Source organism: Cydia fagiglandana, chromosome 8, assembly GCF_963556715.1.
Source record: "Cydia fagiglandana chromosome 8, ilCydFagi1.1, whole genome shotgun sequence".
Classification (NCBI taxonomy): Eukaryota; Metazoa; Arthropoda; class Insecta; order Lepidoptera; family Tortricidae; genus Cydia; species Cydia fagiglandana.
The window spans coordinates 20,936,383-20,957,365 of record NC_085939.1 but is presented as its reverse complement, the minus strand read 5'-3'; the positions used below and the strand labels follow the sequence as shown (position 1 = coordinate 20,957,365).

Sequence of the window (20,983 nt, the reverse complement as noted above, 5' to 3'; positions counted from 1 at the left end):
TGTCAGCTCTCCGCTGCTCGCATAAGCGCTCCATGGCGCTGTTTGCGAGACCGTAGTTGGTTTGGCCGACGTTGCCGCGGCCGCATGACACGGAGGAAAATACGACGAAATGATCGAGTTCCGGTGCTAGCTCCCGCGAGGCTTTTTCCAAAGCGCGGGTCGCTGTGTCAAGAAAGTGTTAGAAGTTAGAAGGAGTAGTACACAAACATTTGTGATTAGCAAAATAGGTAGGTATTGAATTAGCTAGTCTCATTATAATGTGTAGTCACATTATTACAAAATTCACTTAGGCCCACTTGCACCATTCCACTAACTCGGGGTTAGCCGGTTAAACCTAGAGTTACCATGGTTACCAGTACAATTTGACACTGGGTTGACGGTTAAACCGCTTGACCCCGGGTTAGTGGGATGGTGCAAGTGGGCCTTATAGTTCCAGTGAGTAAATTATTTTGACCTTCCCTACATTAAGACACCCAACAAAAAATAATTAGTGTTAGTGCGGAAGTTTTTCAAAACCAACTGAATTTTAGTATGAGAAAGTCGAAGGCGCCTAGCTTTGGACCGCGTGCAGCGCGCCACGTACGTCGGGCTACGCCCGACGCGCGACGCTTTGAGTATGAAGGCGCCGAAGCAACTAGCAAAGTGATTTCACAAATCACACGCTAGATTATCGGACTACCTACCGTCAATCTTAGGCTTAGCAACAGCTTGGAAGGCTTCCGGGGTCTGATTCTCGAAAAACGCATCTCTCAACACAGCAGCAAGGTTGAAAATGCCACCAACAGGCGCCAGCGCCGCCGCCTCCTCCAGGAGCGCGCGCGCAACCGCCGCCGTCGTGGCGTCTTTTGATGAAACTAATATGTGGACACCCAATGAAGACCATCTGCAAACAAACGATCAGATACTAAGTCTCAACTTTTCTTTTGTATCGGCATAACAAATGTAAAAGAAAAGACATGTGTTTATCATTTTGGCAGACGTGACCCACCAAGTCCCACTTTAGAAAAAAAAACTCTTATTCAAGATTCTCGTCCCACAACTCTCCTCTATCATGCGTTGGCACGTTAAACACGATAAACAACCTTTCCATGAGCGTATATGCATACAACATAACGTTATTTCTAAGCCAGCAGCTCACCTGCGGAGACATAAAGCCTGATAACCAGTCCGTACGCCGCTGCGCGAATTAAACAGCAGTGTGCGCGCTCCACGGCGGACCAGCCAGTCGCCTAGCTCCAAACCGAAGCCTCCTAAACCACCTGCAGAAGGAACATAAAGGATGACTCACGCTAGACAGGGCTGTGCCCAGGCCGAGGCGTCCGACATGTCATTTTCTATGACGGCTGATCGGTGATCACGTGGCGCTTTCCATAGAAAACGAAGCGCCGGAAGCTCCGGCCCGGTCTAGCGTGAGTCATCCTTAAGATGATGATCAGATCAGACATAGAACTTTTCCTGGCAAAAACGGGTAATTCACAGCACATTACACAGCCCAAAGGATATGGAAATTCTTACATTCAACAGGCATTAGTACCTAACTAACTTTAAAGGGCCGCCGTAATAGGTTACTGCTGCTGGTCAATATGGCAATCACAAAGGCCCATTATTCAATAATAATAAATCAGCAGAATTGGCACTGACCGACGAGAACGTAGCTCTTTCCAGGATGCATGTAGGTCCGGGGCAAAGCGGGTATCAGCCGTGATGGCTGTCCAACGTTCGCTTCATCATGCACGCGAATCAGCACCTTGCCGATGTGCTTGCCTGTAGCCATGTACCTGAGCGACAAAACAATATTAGAAGGGGTGAGATAGGGAATATATAATGTAATTAAGGGCTTTCATAACGGACCAAACGAAGATCCATGATAGAAGATGAGCTCTATGCCCTAGTCATAAAACCATGCCCTCGCCAGTAAGAGCTATCAATTTGACCTCTATATTCTACTACATACATTTGAGTAAGCACTGTTTTAATGATTATCAAGGTATAAAGCCAAATTTCGATGTTTTTTCCGAAATCGTAATTTTTTTTACACATGGGGAGCAAATCGGAATTCCATAAAATCCTTTATCATCGTTCATCGTTTGTTCGTGTAATTACTCAGTGTTGAGGATCTTACCGGAAAGCCTGCTCGAGTTGGTCTTCTCCATAAACAGTGGTGGGCAGCGGATGCACAACGCCAGCGGCTATGCCCTCGGCCACCAATCTTACCACTTGCACTTTTTCAGGGTCATCAGCTGGCAAAGGGAACAATGCATCTAGCAAGATGCCTTGCACTGAAGTGCTTTTAAGCAGCAAGCTTAAGCCAACGGCTGAGTTGGCTATCAGATCGACTTTTCCAATTTCAAGGAAGCGTCCACGCTCTCCTAGACAGCGGAGCGATGCTTGAAGCTGATCACCAGCAAGCGAGTTGAGAACAAGATCAACTCCGCGTCCGTGCGTTCGAATCTGCACTAGTTGTTCAAAAGAGCAGTCACGTGAATTTCCGATATTAGCGTTTAGGAGTTGCGGAAAGCGCTCACGTAGAAACGCGCGTTTAGCTGGAGTTCCCACGGTTGTAAAAACAGTGCAGCCGACGTTAAGCGCTACAGTGATAGCCGCTTGCCCTACGCCGCCTGCACCGGCGTGTATTAACACTGCTTCACCCCTTCGCATGTGACCACGCACGACCAGCGCATAATACGCCGTCGCGTAAGCTATAGGAACGGTCGCCGCTTCTTCCAAAGACCAGTGTTTCGGCACTTCCCATAGGAAGCCCGTTTCGGCCATTACTGACGTCGCCAAACCACGGGTAACTATCCCCATCACGCGCTTTCCAGTGGAAGAAAGGCCACTGAACTCTAAGCCAAGGATAGAATTTTCCTGAAAAGTAAATGGCATTAATCAAAGTTGGGACAATCATACAGGCACATAGATTACGCAGACACCACATAATGGAGAATTTAGTTAGAGCGTGTAGTCCTACGCATGTATGCCTTGTACAATGTGTTTAAATAAATAAATGTACCATTATAGCTTCCGTCCCGATGGTCGCCATAGCCGACAGCTTGCCAGTAGCATTCATCACATCTCTGAAGTTCAGTGACGCGTAGTAAACGCTGCACAAGTCTGTGCGCGGACGCCGCGGCGTAAACGCTGCGTGACGCAGGTCGCTTTCGATCCAGCGGAGCGAGGATAGATCGCCTCGGGTTATCGCGTCTACGTAAGCATGCTCGACCTGCAGATAAAATAAGAGGTTTGGATGAGCCATTTTGTTTAAAGTTGTGCACATCACATTTTTATTTGAAAGTTTTACGTTATGTCTGTCATAATCATCCAGAAGAGTGAGATATGTCCTGAAATTTCCAAAAGTGTTTGTTCCGTCCATTTAAAAATGGTAACAGAATAATAAAAATCTTGGGGCATTTTTTTTCTATTGTGAACTCGTAAAATAACATTTTTTTAGATAAAAAGTGGGTAAAACTTGTTGATAAAATGACGCAGATAAACGGGACTATAAAGTCGTATTTGTGGACATTCAAACGTTAAAGAAAGGAAATCTCACCTGCTTGCGAGCGCCAGAAACATCATCCAGCGGCAGGTGACGGAATGTTCCCCAAACGCCGTCCTTCAGCACATTGAAGGTCAAATCTTTCTCCACCTGCGCCTTATACACTTGCGCGTCAGGGTTGAACACATCCTGCGCTCCAGGTATGTAGTAGAAGCGTATTTTATCGCCACCCGGCTCTCGTCTCAAGCACGTCCCTAAACCCAGCACCCCTGAGCCGTGATCTCGTGACCACACATATACACGCAAGTCTTCAGTTTGGACGCGCTTCATAGCGTCCTTTAGTTGATCCACCCAGGAGAATTCGTCGTCTCGTGCTTCGAGTATTATTCGCGACGAAGGCAAAGTTGTGGTGCGTCGAAGAAGGATGAATTCGCGTGAACCGGTGCGGGTACGTGATACCTGCGTAAATATCGAATATTTCACTAATTTTATTATAGCGCAAACGGAACTGATTTATACCTACAAGTACGGTTAATATTGATGATACTAGTGGTCAAAATACCAGTGATAGGCCAGCATTTGCTAGCTCTTTGTCGCATTTGTCAAACAAGTCCACTTGTTCCTCAAGCAATACGAATCCAAGGCTTGCCGCGGCTAATGCACCCAGCAGTTCAGGCTGTGACAATACGTCGGCACCCATCACTAGATGACATTCCTTCTCTAGCCCGCCCTCTGACACTTTTCTGTCAGATACCTGGAATTTTAAAAACTGTTACTATTTTGGCTGTTCCATTAACCTTCTAAGTCCTGATGTTCTTCTTAAACCACAAATTCAGATGTTTTTTTTCCTGTGTATTACAAAAATTCAAATTCAAACCCCAAACATGACTCAGAAAATTAAGAGAATAACAATAATATATTTAATATAACTCAAACTTAAACACAAAATATACTTTATTCATGTAGGCCTAGCGACAAGTTCTTATGAATCGTAATTATACTAATTATATATATATATATATATATATATATATATATAAATGTGTTGAATGGAATAACAGTTAACAATGGAAGAACCGACTGCACAAAACAGTTTCATATACCACTTATTCATAGTGGTATTTGAAACTTAACTTTAATTTAAAATCAGCAGTTCCTATTTACAAAATGATGCTATGAACCCCTTAAATATTTCTTCCGAAGTCGGTTTCTCATGTCTGAGGATCATAGTCAGTGTTAGATCTGCCTGCACCGATTTCTGTCCAGCGTAAAGTTCGTTAATAAGAGATAACTCACCCTAACTCCCTGTGAATTCACAATAGTACTGTACTTTGGCGCGTCGGTACCGGCTGCTAGCATGGCACTCACGCGCACTACTGGCTCTCCTTGAAAATCTGTTAACGTACGATGTTAGTAACAATTACAATATAAGTAAATTAGGATTCTTCCCGAGCATAACTCGTAAAATTATTAAGGGAGATGTATTATTGATGCACCTTCATGAAAGCCAAGCATGAGGACAACTGCTCTTCACAAGGTTTCCTTACACATTTTACTTAACAATTTATCGAGAGATCCCCCCCGGAAAGCTATGACTAACGAAATTTTTAAATTTGTCCACGGTTTGTCTCAGCAATGCGTTAGTTTTTGTTTATTGAAATTATTTGTTTAAGGTGATGCTTGTGATGTTTTAATTAAACTGGAAAATAAACCAAGTAGGTAGATATTGAGGTTTTTTGTTACCTTGCACCGCTTGAGGCAACATTAGCGCTTCTACAGGCCGTTTTAACGCCACTTCCGCAATTTTAAACTGCTGCACTCCAAAATTCTCAATCACCAACTGTACTGAAGCAGTCAGTGGTAGCCTTTTGTCCACAAATACACCATTCAGAGGTAGAAACACAAATTTTTCGAGCTTGGACGGTGCTTGTATATTAATACGACGCGGTGCCAGCGTAGTTATCAAACCTTTGAATTCTACACCACCAGCCACAATCACACTCCTATACTAGGATAATGTTTGACAGGTAAAGCTCCGTTTGTAGCCAAGGCAGCTTCTTTACGCTGCGCTGCAGGGTCAATAACTACTCTCTCTATACGAGCTGGCAAATATAAATCACGCGTATCCGCCCCGATGAGGCCAAACTGTAACGCTGTATCCATAAATGATATCCAATTTCCTTCCCAATTGAGCAAACCTTTAAGCCCACGTAAATCAGAGCTCTTAATTCCCTGGAATATTCCTTTATACTTATAACCACGGAGGCTCAATTCTTTATAAACATCTTCGGGGTTTAGGGAAGGTTCCTGTAAAACTACCTGATCTTCGGCCTCCGCTAAAAAAGAAGGCGATAAGCGTTCAGCCGAAGCGTTAGAAGTAAGCCGTGCTGTACCAGTGACTACCACTTCACCGCCTTCGCTGATTTGGAACTGTCCAGTGCCATCTAGGAGTGAAACAAGGAAACGCACAGGTGCTTCGCGAGACATGATGGTTGCGCGTCGGATGTTTACTTTCTCAAGTACAACTGCTGACTGCTCGATATCTTGATTATTAATCTTCGCTATCGTGCGCCATATCAGCGTCTGTATAACAGAAATTAGTTATTGAATCTCGTTTGCAAAGAACAAGTTCTATAGGTATCGTGTTCAGTACGGATCAAACGAATTACAACGAAGACCTTAAAAGTGACATTCCATTTCCAACTGCAGCTGCAATACTGTTCATTTTACTATAGAAACGCGTCGCTGTCATTGTCAATTTCCATAGTAAAATGAACAGTATCGCAGCTGCAGTTGGAAATGGAATGTCACTCTTAGGGTTAAGAATTATACTATCGTCCACATTTATTTGCAAATCTTGTTGCAAAAGCAAAAGGGCCACCATTTTTAAATAATGTAATTTTAAAATTAGGAGCATGGTTCAGCCAAAATACAGCATCGGCCAAACTAATCATTTTTGCTGAACACATGTCATAAGCATTTACGGTCCTCTCTATTGCCATTTGATCCGTATATAAAGCCACACTCACAAGATATCCAGTAGCAGGGAAGAGAACCCTGCCTTCAATATCGTGTCCAGCAATAAACTCGTCCTCAGGCTTCGTCAGGTCATATTCGATTATGTTCTCGCCAGTACGGGCCGCAGTGGTGGGATCGACGACGCTCCATTCGGTGGAGTGGTCCCAACTGATGTGGGAAGCCAGTCCGGGTGTGCCGTGTGCCGCGGGATACGGGCCAGGATATAGCAGGGTAGAGACGGGATACCTTTTTTTTTTTTTTTTTTTTATTATGCATGGGTTTACTCATGGCCACAGACTAGCCGAGGCGTAGACGTGGCCTACGATGGAGCGAGCTCGCCCAGAAGGTGCCTGTTCACTCTTGATTTGAAGGTTGCCGGGTTATAAGAGCACGGAAATATAGACGCCGGCAAGGAATTCCATTCCTTGGCAGTGCGCATAAGGAAAGTAGAAGCAAAGCGCTTAGTGCGAATTGGCGGAATATCTACCAAGTAAGGATGGAAACCGGCCGTGCGTCTAAAAGTCCGAAATAGGAGGGAAATATTCTGTAACTTCATGATTTTAAAGTAAAAATCCCAAACGCACCTCCCAGGTGCGAAAAGAGCACTTGATGCCTATTTACAGAACTATTTTGAATTTAAGAAAAGGAACGAATGGAAATGTTAGGTAGATAGATTTTAAACTTTGACACTGCATTATTTTTTCATCTTAGTAGGGGTGAATTTGACATTAAGGGTAAAAGAAGAAGCGTTTTCCGTTTATTACGGGAAATATTTTTGTGCGTGAACATTTTCCATACGAAATAGAGAACGTTCTCGAGAGAGACACAACTCTAGTTACCTGGGGCTGCTCTCCCGCGGCATATATTTTCCCTACAGCAGCCAGCAAATGTACCAGCGCATCAGGGACCTCTTTCCTCATAAGCGGCACATGTACCGCCTCGGGTAGCGCTCGTTTCAGCACCGCTTGCAGTAGCGCGTGTGGCGCGATTTCGACCAGTATCGCTCGAGGGGGGACAAGCTGAAGGACGCTGGCGAAGCGAACGGGGGAGAGCTGGTTGTTCACGATGTAGTCTGCGCCACTGAAGCGAGCTGTAAAACAGTTTTACGTTCTGTAAAATTTTGCTCTCCCCACTGGGTAGTGGGTAATGGTACTCCAACTTTTTTTATTTAAACTTTTGCGTTTCGTGTTTTAAATCACAATTTTTTAACGGGTCGATTGTAAATTATGGAAACTAAGACCAGTGTAACCTGATCCGTCAAACATTATGATAATCATGCAAACAATAATTATTTTCCTGAAAGAATTTGTTTGCTAACTGCCTGCCTGGCTCGTCATTTTATGAATGAGAGCGTAAGTTTAGTCGTAGGACGGCGTTTAGGTTTGGGTGACCCTTAAGCGGACTGCGAACGGAGCCCGTTTAGTTTACAGTGGAAGGTGGACATTAGGTTCTCAAAACGGACCCGACCTTCAGCAAATTGCTGAGGAACAGATTATCAATTTTACAGAAAACCAATTTGTTTCTTACCCAAGTCAGAGTCCCACTTGTCCTGCGGTATGGACGAAGACAACCAACGAGAGCTCCTTGGCTTTGGACGAGGTATGATCTCCTGCAAACGTTTTCTCAACTGTGGAGCGAAACTGGCGACGCTTCTGCTGTGGAAGGCCACACCGGTGGATTCTACCATTCGTACGAATACGTCATCTGCTGCTAGCTGCTGTACGAATTTCTCCACGGCTGCTTTTGGACCTGAGATCTGTTAGATAACGTTATTTTAATAAAATACTACTGGCTAATAAGGACCTGAATTGAAAAAAAACCGATGCAAGAAACTAAGTTAAGCAATTTTGTCTAAAAAAATCATCAATTACATGTATTGAATTATGAATTGTTTTGCTTCCCCTACCCAAACGTTGTGTGGAAGAGATAGCTCATTAGCGATAAGACCACCTGGTGCCTGCCTCTATCCGCCATTAATCAATTGTTTAGCTGTATCTTTCACTGGTGCGTTCCAATAAAAAGTATTCTGTCTATCTATCTGGGCATAGTCTCGCGGCCTCTTCCCAACCAACGACCGCGGCATCCTTCTTGCAGTGACCGTCTCAGTATGGTTTTGCAGCGTCGCACTAGTATGATTTCCTACCGTAACGTTTTCAGGGCCGTTGTGACATGCAAGATCAATGTCCTCGGGACATCGCTTCGCGGTCTCTTCCCAGGACAGTCCAACGGCCGCCATCGCACCCGTATAGGGCTTAGGTAGCTTTGCCTCTAAGGTACAATGCGCGCGCCAGTATGTGGCTAGTACAGTTTGCTCCGCCGTTAAAGTTCCATCCATGTAGCCGCAACCTATAAAAAGTACATAAGAACAGAGTTTTGGAATGCACGAAAAATGTCAAAAGTCAAAAGATCAAAAGGGCTATACCAGTATAATATGGTTAAAATCATAACCCTTTCTGATAGTCGGGCTTAATACAGATTTTTTTTTAACAAGCAGAAACGTCTGCGAACGATGCTATGAGCTTAGACATATAATATAGTGACCTATAATATGGTGGAAAGATTTGCTGGCTATGGATGAGGTCTTGGTGGCTCAGATGGCAGAGCACTGGAGTATCGATCCAGGGGTCGTGAGTTCAAGTCTCACCCAAGACAGTAATTTTTCCACTTTTAAATTTATTCTGGGCTTAATACAGTTTCAAAATTAACATTCACGTGTGCAACTGACCGGTTTCTCCCAGAGAATGTCCAATGATGCCATCCGGATGAATTCCAAGGTCACTAAGCACATCTACCAGCGCCACCTGCACGGCTACGATAGACACTGCACAGTTTATCAAATTTCCAAACTCTTCAGGCGACGCTTCCGATATAACATGCTTAAGATCCATGTATGGTTTGAGAGCTGCCGCTGAACGCGCAATGCTTGAAGCGAATACTGGTAACCGGAGAAGCTCACGCGCCATTCCCGCCCATTGTGAGCCCATTCCACTAAACGCAAACCAGATCGGGCGTTGCTCGTCACTATCCAGCACCTCTATTATAGGGGCAGCAGCACTCAGGATGGTGTAACCACGGCGCGGATGGTTAGGGATCGGGTGAGCGTGAACTGCGTCTATCAAAGCATGTAACTCCCCATCCTGAGGGTTCTCAGTGGCTAGTTTGAGGAGTTTCTCGACAGCAACATCTGTACGGCCTGAAGCAAGGATAAGACGGGGGACAGCGTACTGGGCGGGTGCGGGTCGGTCCCCGCGACCTCCTTCGAGGATCACATGGGCGTTGGCGCCGCCGAAGCCGGAGGAATTTACTGATACCACTCCACCCTGCCATGGCGTGTTCCTGTCTACAACCTAAAAGCAACACAAAAGCTGATAACTACATTAGTTATGTATTTGGCATGATCGATACATCTGCAAATGACACCACAATGCTCAGAAATAAAGAAACAATCAAAAACCCACTATCTCGGACGAGACTTTCATAAATCACGGCTTTAGTATGACCAGGCCCCAATTTCACATCGGTGACAGGTGCGACGAATTGTAAAATCACTATTGCTGACGTCACAGGCATCCATGGGCTACGATTACCACTTACCATCGGGCGGGCCGTATTCCTGTTTGCCATCATCATTGTATTATTTAAAAAACTTTATTATATCGGAAAAAAACAGATATTTCTCCTGCGAAGTTTCTGACAATTGTCAAAGATTTAGAAGAATTGTAGGTAATTCTTGACAGGTAATGAGTTATATGTCGGAATTTCGTGACAATTGTAGTGTTTCTTGTGACAATTGTCATAAACTTAGCAAGAGAAAGATTTGTTTTTTTCCGATATCATAAAGTATTTTTTAATAATACAATGATGGTGGCAAACAGGAATACGGCCCGCCCGATGGTAAGCGGTAACCGTAGTTCATGGATGCCTGTGACGTCAGCAACAGTGATTTTACAATTCGTCGCACCTGTCACGTTGGTGAAACAGGGGCCAGTACTTTGTTTTGCTTATTTGGACCAATTATTCAATAACTTATGATTCATAATTATTATCTTATCTATCTAAATACCTTTAAACGAGCAATTCTTGTACCTATATATAGTTATTTATATATATATGTCGGAGCCTGACACCAGAAAGACGTATTGCAGCGTTATAGTTCTTTATTTTAGACGCCTGTATAAAATCGATTAGCAATGTTGAGCTACGTATTATTTGGTTGTAACAAAATAAATAAAGTTGTGTAGAGAGTAACGCCGTCTATTGGCGCATTGTGGAAATAAAGTCACGTAGAGAGTAACGCCATCTATTGGCGTATTGTTGAACTAAGATGACAGGTAGAAGGCTTTGGAACGTCGAGAGGTTTTTCTCGAGTGAGCGTAGGCACGAGTGGCATTTTTGTCGGTATGTTGGTAGACTGGTCGAGCAGGTTTGCCAACTTGACTTGAAGCGGGAGCAGGGTGGCTCCGCCGCTGGTAGTTCTTCTTGATCGGACCGCGCTAGAGATCGGACGTACTCGTTAGCCAACCTCGTGCCTAACTCGCTACGTTCCTGAAGGCTTATACCTGAAGGATTATTCTGATAGCTTATAGAATCTAGCGTTCTTTAACCATTTAGCTAAGTGTTTTATTTCAAGTGTTATTTTGATTTCTTATGTTTCATTAGAAGCTTTTACTTTTGTGAAATAAAGAAAGGATGTGTTATGTGTTGTTTTAACTTGTTTTGAAAAGATTTGTCCCTCTGACTTTGTTGCCGGTCCCATATAGGACTAAATCTTCTTAGGTCAGATGTCTAGGGTTGTAGCCGGCCTAGTTTGACTTGAATAAAGATTTAAACGGTTTCTTCTTACTTTCATATCGCTCCCTCGAGTTATAAATGGCAATTAGTTCTTTTAAACATTTAGTACTGAAAGATAGTAGGCACTAGTATGGTTAACGAGTCCGAATGTTTATTTCATGCACTGGTAGAAATGATAGCATACTGATTTAGCTGTGAAGTAATACATCTAGATGCTGCCCCCACGCGCCCACCGCCTTTAAGACCGTCGGTATCCGACATCAGCAAGTGGGATGTTAAGGTATCATGTATTGCTCACACAGCCACCTGGGAGCGTGGTGTATTTCTGGTGACCTACATTCCATAACCTGGACACGTGGTAATGGTAAGCTCACGTGTCTAACCTTTATTGAAAGGTGAGTGCAATTCATTGTTATTTGGTGAGAATTATTGTGAAATTGTGAATTTTGATTGAGGCAGTCGAGCATAACGGTTGTGACGTGACGTCATCTTTGGGATCGTTACGTTTCTTTGTAATTAATTTTTATAATCCATTTAAATCGAAGCGATTTTGAGTCATTTTGATTTGAAATCCATACTGTTAATTAAAACCAACTATCGGCTATCACGACGTGATATTATTTCATCGCTTACGTGCGAATCTACTCTCAATAATTGATTTTTCATGAAAATACAATTGATTTTTGTAATCCATTTAAATCTAAGTGATCTTGAGTTATTTTGATGTGAAATCCATCTTGTTAATTACAATCCAATATCGGCTATTACGACGTGATATTATTTTATCGCTCATTTGTGAATCTACCCTCAATAATTGATTTTTTTTATGAAGATGCAATTAATTTTTATAATCCATTGAAATCTAAGTGGATCTTGGATTATTTTGATTTGAAATCCATATTGTTAATTAAAACCAAAAATTGGCTGTCGCGACGTGATATTATTTCATCGCTCACTTGTGCATCTACCCTCAAAAATATTTTTTTCATAAAAATACAATGCACCGTTAGAAATTGATCCTGCTGATTTGCCAATCCATAGGATTATGTAATCCTTACTATGTAACGTTTAGTAATTATTAAAATTGCTACAAATTATTGCCCGTAATGCCGCGATAGATCACAAATCGTGCATATGGTGGAAACATGAGCTACGCATATGAAAATTAATGTTACAGTGTCCTGCAGCCCGAGCTGAGCCAACTTACAGACACCATTGCGCCTGTGACACAGAAGCAGCTGTGCAGTATCGTCTGTTCTGGAGATTTGGAAATAAAAGGACAGGTTTCGTTCTAATTGTTTATTAGTGAATTTTATTTTGAGTGTAATGGCGAAGCATAACAGTCGAACGTAACTAATAAGCTGTCATTTTTCGTATTGGCCCATTTTACCGTGTTACTTATTTTTGGAACACGTGTTTGTTTGTTCATAGAATGAAATAAAACGCACTCATTGAAGTTTAAATTTTATTCTGAGATTTTTGAAGTCCCGTATACATTGGAAACATGTTTTTTGTGTCTGTCACATTGCATTTCATAAACCTTTGAGTTTAGCCTGCTTACATGATAAACCTGATACCGTGCAAATGATGATTTCAGTAACACCCAGCTATGTTAAACTACATCGTGCATCTCGCCATCTGCCGCAGCAACGGCAACTGCAAGGCGGAAAGCATCAGCCTTCGTGCTTGGGTCGGACTTCACCACCACCACCTTTGAGTTGGTCGCGTGCATCATGCTTTATTAATCTGGTGAGCAGTTCCCATTTCGTTGGGATTATTTTGAGATGTTTTACTTCTGTACAGAAGTCTTGAGCGAGTTTCTGTTGTTAAAGCTAAAGTAGAAAGCTATCATTAGTGATTTTGATCAGTAATGTTCAGTTACAGTTGATCAGTTGACGCTGATAGTACCAATAGTTCTGAGTAACATGATTTAAAAGCCTGTTTTTATTTTCTTTTTGGAATTCACTCTTAACATGGTTTTGCTTTCGACGGACTGAAAGATTTTACTTTCGATGGACTGAAGGCACGCCCGATGGACTGGGCACTACTGCTTTGCTTTCGATGGACTGAAGGCACGCCCGATGGACTGGGCACTACTGCTTTGCTTTCGATGGACTGAAGGCACGCCCGATGGACTGGGCACTACTGTTTTGCTTTAGATGGACTGGGTATTGTTTAGTGACCGCATCAGAAGTGCCGGAGCATGTAAGAGGTGCAAGTGGTCTGCTTTTTATGTGCAGAATGCTCTTTGCGAGGAGTAGCACTTACGCGGCTGAGATGGTTACTTCTGACGAGGGTCTGGTATCTGCCGAAGGACTGGCAATGCACCGAAGGACTGGTGTTGTTTTGTTAAAAATGAATTCCCGTTGATGTACTGTGTTCATATGAGTAAAATTGGCATTATTAAGTCAGTGTGCTATTTATTTTGAGATGTCCTATAATGATTATTATCACATATGACCAAAGATTTTTTTTTATACCAGATAATTTTCCCGTAAATTGATATTGATGACAATAGTAGTGATACTGTCGAGCAATGAATTAGAGCTGTTGTGATTTGTGTTTTTGATGTTTGAGATTGTTCTGTTTTCACATAAATTTGAGAGTATCCGCCAGATGGAGGCGATGATTATTGGAGTGTATCCGCTAGATAGCGGCGATGATTACTGATTATTTTTATCAAGTCGTTGCTCGATGGACTATTTTTGAATAGAGAATTGAGGATTGTTAAAGTAATTTTGAACAATCATTTTTTTGGTTGGATTGGTAATAAAGTTTGATTTTGATAGTAATTTGAGTGAGACCCAAATTGTTGGTCAGGAATGACCGAGCGATGAGATACTGTGCTGAGTATTTTGTTACAGAATCAAATGCATACACCCACACACGAGGACGTGTGTAGCGCAGGATGGCCGTGTCGGAGCCTGACACCAGAAAGACGTATTGCAGCGTTATAGTTCTTTATTTTAGACGCCTGTATAAAATCGATTAGCAATGTTGAGCTACGTATTATTTGGTTGTAACAAAATAAATAAAGTTGTGTAGAGAGTAACGCCGTCTATTGGCGCATTGTGGAAATAAAGTCACGTAGAGAGTAACGCCATCTATTGGCGTATTGTTGAACTAAGATGACAGGTAGAAGGCTTTGGAACGTCGAGAGGTTTTTCTCGAGTGAGCGTAGGCACGAGTGGCATTTTTGTCGGTATGTTGGTAGACTGGTCGAGCAGGTTTGCCAACTTGACTTGAAGCGGGAGCAGGGTGGCTCCGCCGCTGGTAGTTCTTCTTGATCGGACCGCGCTAGAGATCGGACGTACTCGTTAGCCAACCTCGTGCCTAACTCGCTACGTTCCTGAAGGCTTATACCTGAAGGATTATTCTGATAGCTTATAGAATCTAGCGTTCTTTAACCATTTAGCTAAGTGTTTTATTTCAAGTGTTATTTTGATTTCTTATGTTTCATTAGAAGCTTTTACTTTTGTGAAATAAAGAAAGGATGTGTTATGTGTTGTTTTAACTTGTTTTGAAAAGATTTGTCCCTCTGACTTTGTTGCCGGTCCCATATAGGACTAAATCTTCTTAGGTCAGATGTCTAGGGTTGTAGCCGGCCTAGTTTGACTTGAATAAAGATTTAAACGGTTTCTTCTTACTTTCATATCGCTCCCTCGAGTTATAAATGGCAATTAGTTCTTTTAAACATTTAGTACTGAAAGATAGTAGGCACTAGTATGGTTAACGAGTCCGAATGTTTATTTCATGCACTGGTAGAAATGATAGCATACTGATTTAGCTGTGAAGTAATACATCTAGATGCTGCCCCCACGCGCCCACCGCCTTTAAGACCGTCGGTATCCGACATATATGTATATGTCGGGGAAACGGCTTTAACGATTTTGATAAAATTTGCTATATGGGGTTTTCGAGGGTGAAAAATCGATCTAGCTAGGTCTTATCTCTGAGAAAACGCGCATTTTTGAATTTTTATATAATATTAAAGTTTTCCGAGCAAAGCTCGGTCTTCCAGATATTGTACCAGTACTTGTAGAATTGATTACTATAGTAATACATTCTGCAACTATTCAGCATAGTCTAGACGGTAGGTAATTAAATTGACTTAACATAAATAATTATGTAAATGTATGCATTCGTATATGTACGAATTTACCCACGCATGAACATTGTTTTTGTCACGTGAATTTAATGTAGGTAATTTATGCTTTTAACTATTAGGTATTTCACAATGCAAGTTTTAGCTGACCCTTGATTTGACCCAGTTGTGGTTAGTAAAAAAAATACAGTCAGCGATAAAAGCAACAAAAAGAACATTGCTAAACACTTTTACCCCCTTATTCAGAAACGTTTACTAAAGTTGACAAGCCGATAATAATCGTTTGTTCCCTTCCATCATACCAACACGTCGGACATCGGATTCGTCGTCGTCGGATTATCGGCTTTTCAACTTTAGTAAACATTTATGAATGAGGGGATTATTAGTTGCTGTACCTGTATCCGGCCATCGTTGAGTGCCGGGATGTCAGTATTAGGGTTCTGATAGTGCAGGTTCCCAGGGATCTCTCCTCGCTCCATGGCTATCACCACTTTAGCGATGGAACAGAGTCCCGAGGCCCATTCTGCGTGCCCCATGTTGGATTTAAGTGACCCCATCAGTAGCGGGGATGCTCGCTTCTTGCAGAATAGCTCGACTATTGCGTTCAACTCTTGCGGGTCGCCTGCCTGAAATTTAAATAAAGAAAAAACTTGGAGACATTTACATCTCTAAATATATATTTTGTTGTGTTTTTGTATCTGATTTTTTTCATATTATTATTATAGTTATTTATGTAATTCAACATTAAGGGACCATATACATCTCCACGTAATTGTTATACGTTTTAGCTACGTTAGTTACCGTAAAACGGGGTGAGTAGGTTTCGCGGGGAGAGTAGGATTATGAATGGGGAGAGTTGGGTGATGAATGGGGAGAGAAGGTTTGAGAGGGGGGTGAGAAGCGATTTTAAGGCTACTGCTACAAAAATAATGTATTCCAATTTAAAATGGGGCTATAGTAATACGCATAATAAAAAAAAATCGATCCAACAATCTTCCAAAATCACCTTTGTATGAAAAACCCTCTCACCCCAAATACACTACGGGGTGAGGTGGGTTTTCCTCTTTATCGTCAAAGTTATGAAATTGAACTACCCAAAATAAAATAAAAACGTCCGAACCACTTATTATATACACCATTCAGTTTTCACACGTAAATATAAAATTTTATCGAGGTTTGAAAGTTAAATTTCACCCAACACACCCCATTTTACGGTACGTTAGTAGTTGGTAGTGGCAGTTTTTGGTATTTTATAACTGTTGATGTATTATTTTTATTTTTTGCTTGTATGTAAATTCAATGTTGACGTGTAAAAGTGCCCTTGTGACCTATTGCTGAATAAATGTTGAAGTTGAAGTAAAAAAGTGTTACCTATTTAAGTTTGAAGGGACCCATCATTTAGATATAATTTTGATGTGAAAATGAAGTTTGTATTGGCCTCTGTATCGTAATGCAGGATAAGTGCCTTCTTTGGTATGTTGATGATTACTTTCAGGCCAATTCGTATGCACACTGATATCAGAATGTTAGCATCATGCTATTTAGTTATCTTGCATTTCGCTCGTACTTGTGTGTACAACATGTATTGCTGCAGGCGAGACGCAGGATAACTAATAACGTGATTCAAATATCATTCTTATGTCAGTGTAGGTACGTTCGAATTAGCAGTATGATGATAAAAAGTACTTTTAATAATTATTCAACTAAAAAGTAGTCGAGCATGAGAAAATAGTTGGCAGTAATCACTTTAATCATGCCGTTTCAATAGATAGTAGATCAAATCGAATATTCATACTTTTTATGTAATTTTTACCTTCTTCCTCATTTAACACCTATTGTACAGTCGGCATCATATATATCGGAGCGGCTAAGGTGCTCACAAATATCGGAATACGCCTCTACACGGTGTACCACGAGGAAACCGAATAATTTTAACAGCGTATTTCTGATCATATTTAGAGACAAAAATATACTAAATATGTTAAACTTTTTTTGAGATTCGCCTAGTTTCAGAGATAATATTAATTAAAAAAAAAACAAGTTTTTATTGTTACATACTGTAAAAGGCCTTTTTGATGGTGATGTTGCTGCTATGGGACGTAGTCTAAATATCCTTATTGATAGATGTCAAAAAGTGACAAGTAACACTTTACACAAACTTTGCATGTTCAGATATTTTGATCACCTCGCCCGCTCCGATATATCTGATGGCGACTGTACCAATTAGAGATAGGTAATACCTAATTATTTAACTATTTTAATCGATTTAATTCTATTGTTGGAATTGGCCAACATAATTATTGTTACCAATGATCTAATAATCAGTATCACTATGTAATTAAAAGTAATCATCACAATTACATACCTACTATACCCTATTATTCAGATAGGATTATACAGAAGGAAAAATGGTTTATTTTTGGATGTCATTTAATATTTTAGAGATATAGTATGTTACTAGGTAATTTATATAAAATATAAACCGACCTGTAAGTGGAGTATGTGTAAGCGCAAGAGTTAGAAGCAATGAAAGATCTTGTAGACAGTCTTAATACCAGAACCCCTAATATAGTGTAAATTTCATTCCATAGCGAAACGACGAGCGTTCGCTTTTGTGTTATGGCTATTTCTGTATAGGATTTTGAACAACGAGCCAAGCGGAACGTTTTGGAAACTGAAAATCCCATAGAAAATGACACTAAACTCTAACACGTATGACACGTCACGCTAACGAATGAAATTTACACTAGGGGTACTGATGGATGTTCTTCTACACATTGACCTTACAAATAAGACTCACTTTAGTGCCGGTTCCGTGTGCTTCAAAATAGGCGACATCTTGCGGCCTCAAGCCTGTTTCATCGTAAGTTTCTTTAGATATTCGTCCTTGCATCTCACCAGACGGGTATGTAAGGCCTTCCGGCTTGTATCCATCATTATTAACTCTCGCTGCATGCACTGTGCAGTACACACGCCTCGCGACATTTCTGCGCTGGAGTAACACAGCGACGACTGCCTCAGAGCGTACATAACCTTGCCCGCTTTCGTCGAAAGACGCACAACGACCGTCGTTCGCCAGCATGTTCAGATTTAAAAAGTTTAGCGACGTTGACGGATCAAGGCAGATGTTCACACCAGCGACTACAGCGGCATCGCAACGGCCTGCTTTAATATCATTAACTGCCTGTGCAAGAGCGTAAGTAGAGCTTGCACAGGCGACATCTATAGCGAGCGATGGACCTCGCAAGTCAAAGGCATATGACACGCGGTTGGAGAACATACCCCCAAGCCAAGCCAAGCATAGCCAAGGCCGCCAGTCATTGTGTAGCCATTGGATTTGTTGTACAGCGCCCCCCATGCTTTGTAAGTTTCGAAGTGTCCAACGCCTACATAAACACCAGTTCTTGTCTCTCGCAGCTCAGTAGGGTTATACCCAGCATCGATAATTGCCTCATTCCAATAGAATTCGCATGCCCGGGTCCATAACATCAGCTTGTTTTTCAAATAGGTTGAAGTACGCTGCGTCGAAGTGCTTGAGGTCTTTTAACTTGCCCAGCCGTGACGGTAATCCATGCATCCCTGGAACGTAATTTGGTTTACCATTTCGTCTATCCTAAAGGCAGAATTCCACATTTTTTTTTATATTAAAGGAAAAAAGTTTGATTTGCGCTTACTCAATAAAGGACTCGATTCGGGCCTTAAGACTCGGTGGATTTTTAACCGCCGAGGCTCGTAAAAACGAGTCAAGTTCTTGAAATTTAGGCTCAAAAGACTCCTTTCATTTTTTGAAGAAACTCACCCGGCGGTTGTAATTAGTAGGTAACCAAGTTCCGTGCGAAATAGTCGATAACTCCGGATTCGGGTAGCGGCCCATGAGCTCAGACATAACGAAGTGCCAAATGAACCACAGGCTCGTTAATGTCTTTTGACCCATATTAAAGAAGAGACTCACCCGGTGTCCATCGTCGGTCATCATCAGTGACCATGTCTACTCCCTCATATAAGTTCCGCGCGAACTCGTCGATGTTTTCCTGATTCGGGTAGCGTCCCATGAGCTCGGTCATAACGAAGTGCCAAATGAACCACAGGCTCGTTGATGTCTTTTGACCCATATTAAAGAAGAGACTCACCCGGTGTCCATCGTCGGTCGTCGTCAGTGACCATGTCTACTCCCTCGAACAAGTTCCGCGCGAACTCGTCGATGTTCTCCGACTTGGGCAGGCGGCCCGAGAGCCCCGTCAGGGCCACCTCCGAGTCAGCGTGCCCGTTTATTACGCTCGGCATTTTTCACGATCTGTGACGAATTTCAACTTTCAAATTTAAACAAAACTACACAGATACTTAAAAATAATTAGAGAGACGCTGACGCTCAAAAACGCTAGTATGGGTATCTACTCGAACTCAATGGTAATAAAAAAAAAATAACCGAACTTAAGTAATAAAGAAATAAATTTTGCTCAATATCCTTAAATCTATATTGTAACAGGATGTAACACAGCTAACTCGTCTTGAAGTTAAAGGTTGTATAGAATTTCCAAAGACGCATAAAATAAATTACTTGACATAAACAATTTTACAATCCCTGCTGCATATTCATAAACATTAAATTAAAAGTGATCGGTACTAATGAAATTTCTACGTAAACATTGCAGAATAGGTAAGTACTTATGCAAATACTTCACCTACATAAACAAGAAGGGATATTAGTCTATTATGTGGACACATTGCTCGGGGTGGCCTTAAAATACGTTTACAAAGATTTTATTCCAGCTCTTAAACTTCCATTTTATGTCGATAAGTTGTTGGGTCATATTTAGAAAAAAAATGGTTTTATTCCCACCAGAGTAAACTGAAATTTTTAATTTTTTTGCTTTAGTTTTTAATTGTACTTCATTTTAGTTTTATATTCATTTTATAACACTTACTATATGTACAATAAATGAGTTTCTATTACACAAAAAATAGTCATATACTTAGGGTGTTTTATGTATTTAAATTTGCACGTTTCCTACTTATTGCGCCAATAAAATAAATAAGTTTTAGGGCTAAATGGATGCCGTGTGGTTCCAGGAGGCAGTAGAGGGTTAAAAATTTGTAATGAAATATTTTTGCCTCACAAGGAATTAGGAAATTGTTTTGAAATCAATTTTTAAAAGACTATATTGCTACACCCTTTTTGAATTTTGAATTGAACATCCCTAGAGTTGTACGTATACAGTCGCTATCCGATATATTGGAGCGGCCGAGATATTCAAAAATACCTGAATACGCGCTTCGATATATCCTGATGGCGACTGTGGTGTTTAAAATCAGACGACCAACCTTGTTCAGCGCAAAACAAGCGTCCACGGAACAAAGTCGCGTATTCTGTCACTGTAAGACCTTCGTACGTCCCGATCAAAGGATAATAATGGACTGAAAACAGACGACGCGTTTTGGAAAAGAAAACAGCTAACCTAGTGTTCGTTAGTACCTAATATGTCGTCATCATTGCTAGGTATAATCACTTATTACTTTGGAGGTCAATAGAAATGGCAAAAATACCAATTTACCTTCATTTCTTCATAATCTCGCTC

The 20,983-nt window shown here is 41.5% G+C and overlaps 1 protein-coding gene and 1 pseudogene across 1 annotated transcript in view; one reads left to right on the top strand and one right to left on the bottom strand.

Annotated features, from left to right (window-relative positions):
- Positions 1-20,983, top strand: part of LOC134666848 (protein O-mannosyl-transferase TMTC1-like) — a 311,630-nt gene that overhangs the window by 114,053 nt on the left and 176,594 nt on the right. The window lies entirely within an intron of this gene.
- LOC134666836 (fatty acid synthase-like) lies at positions 1,135-19,009 on the bottom strand (annotated as a pseudogene).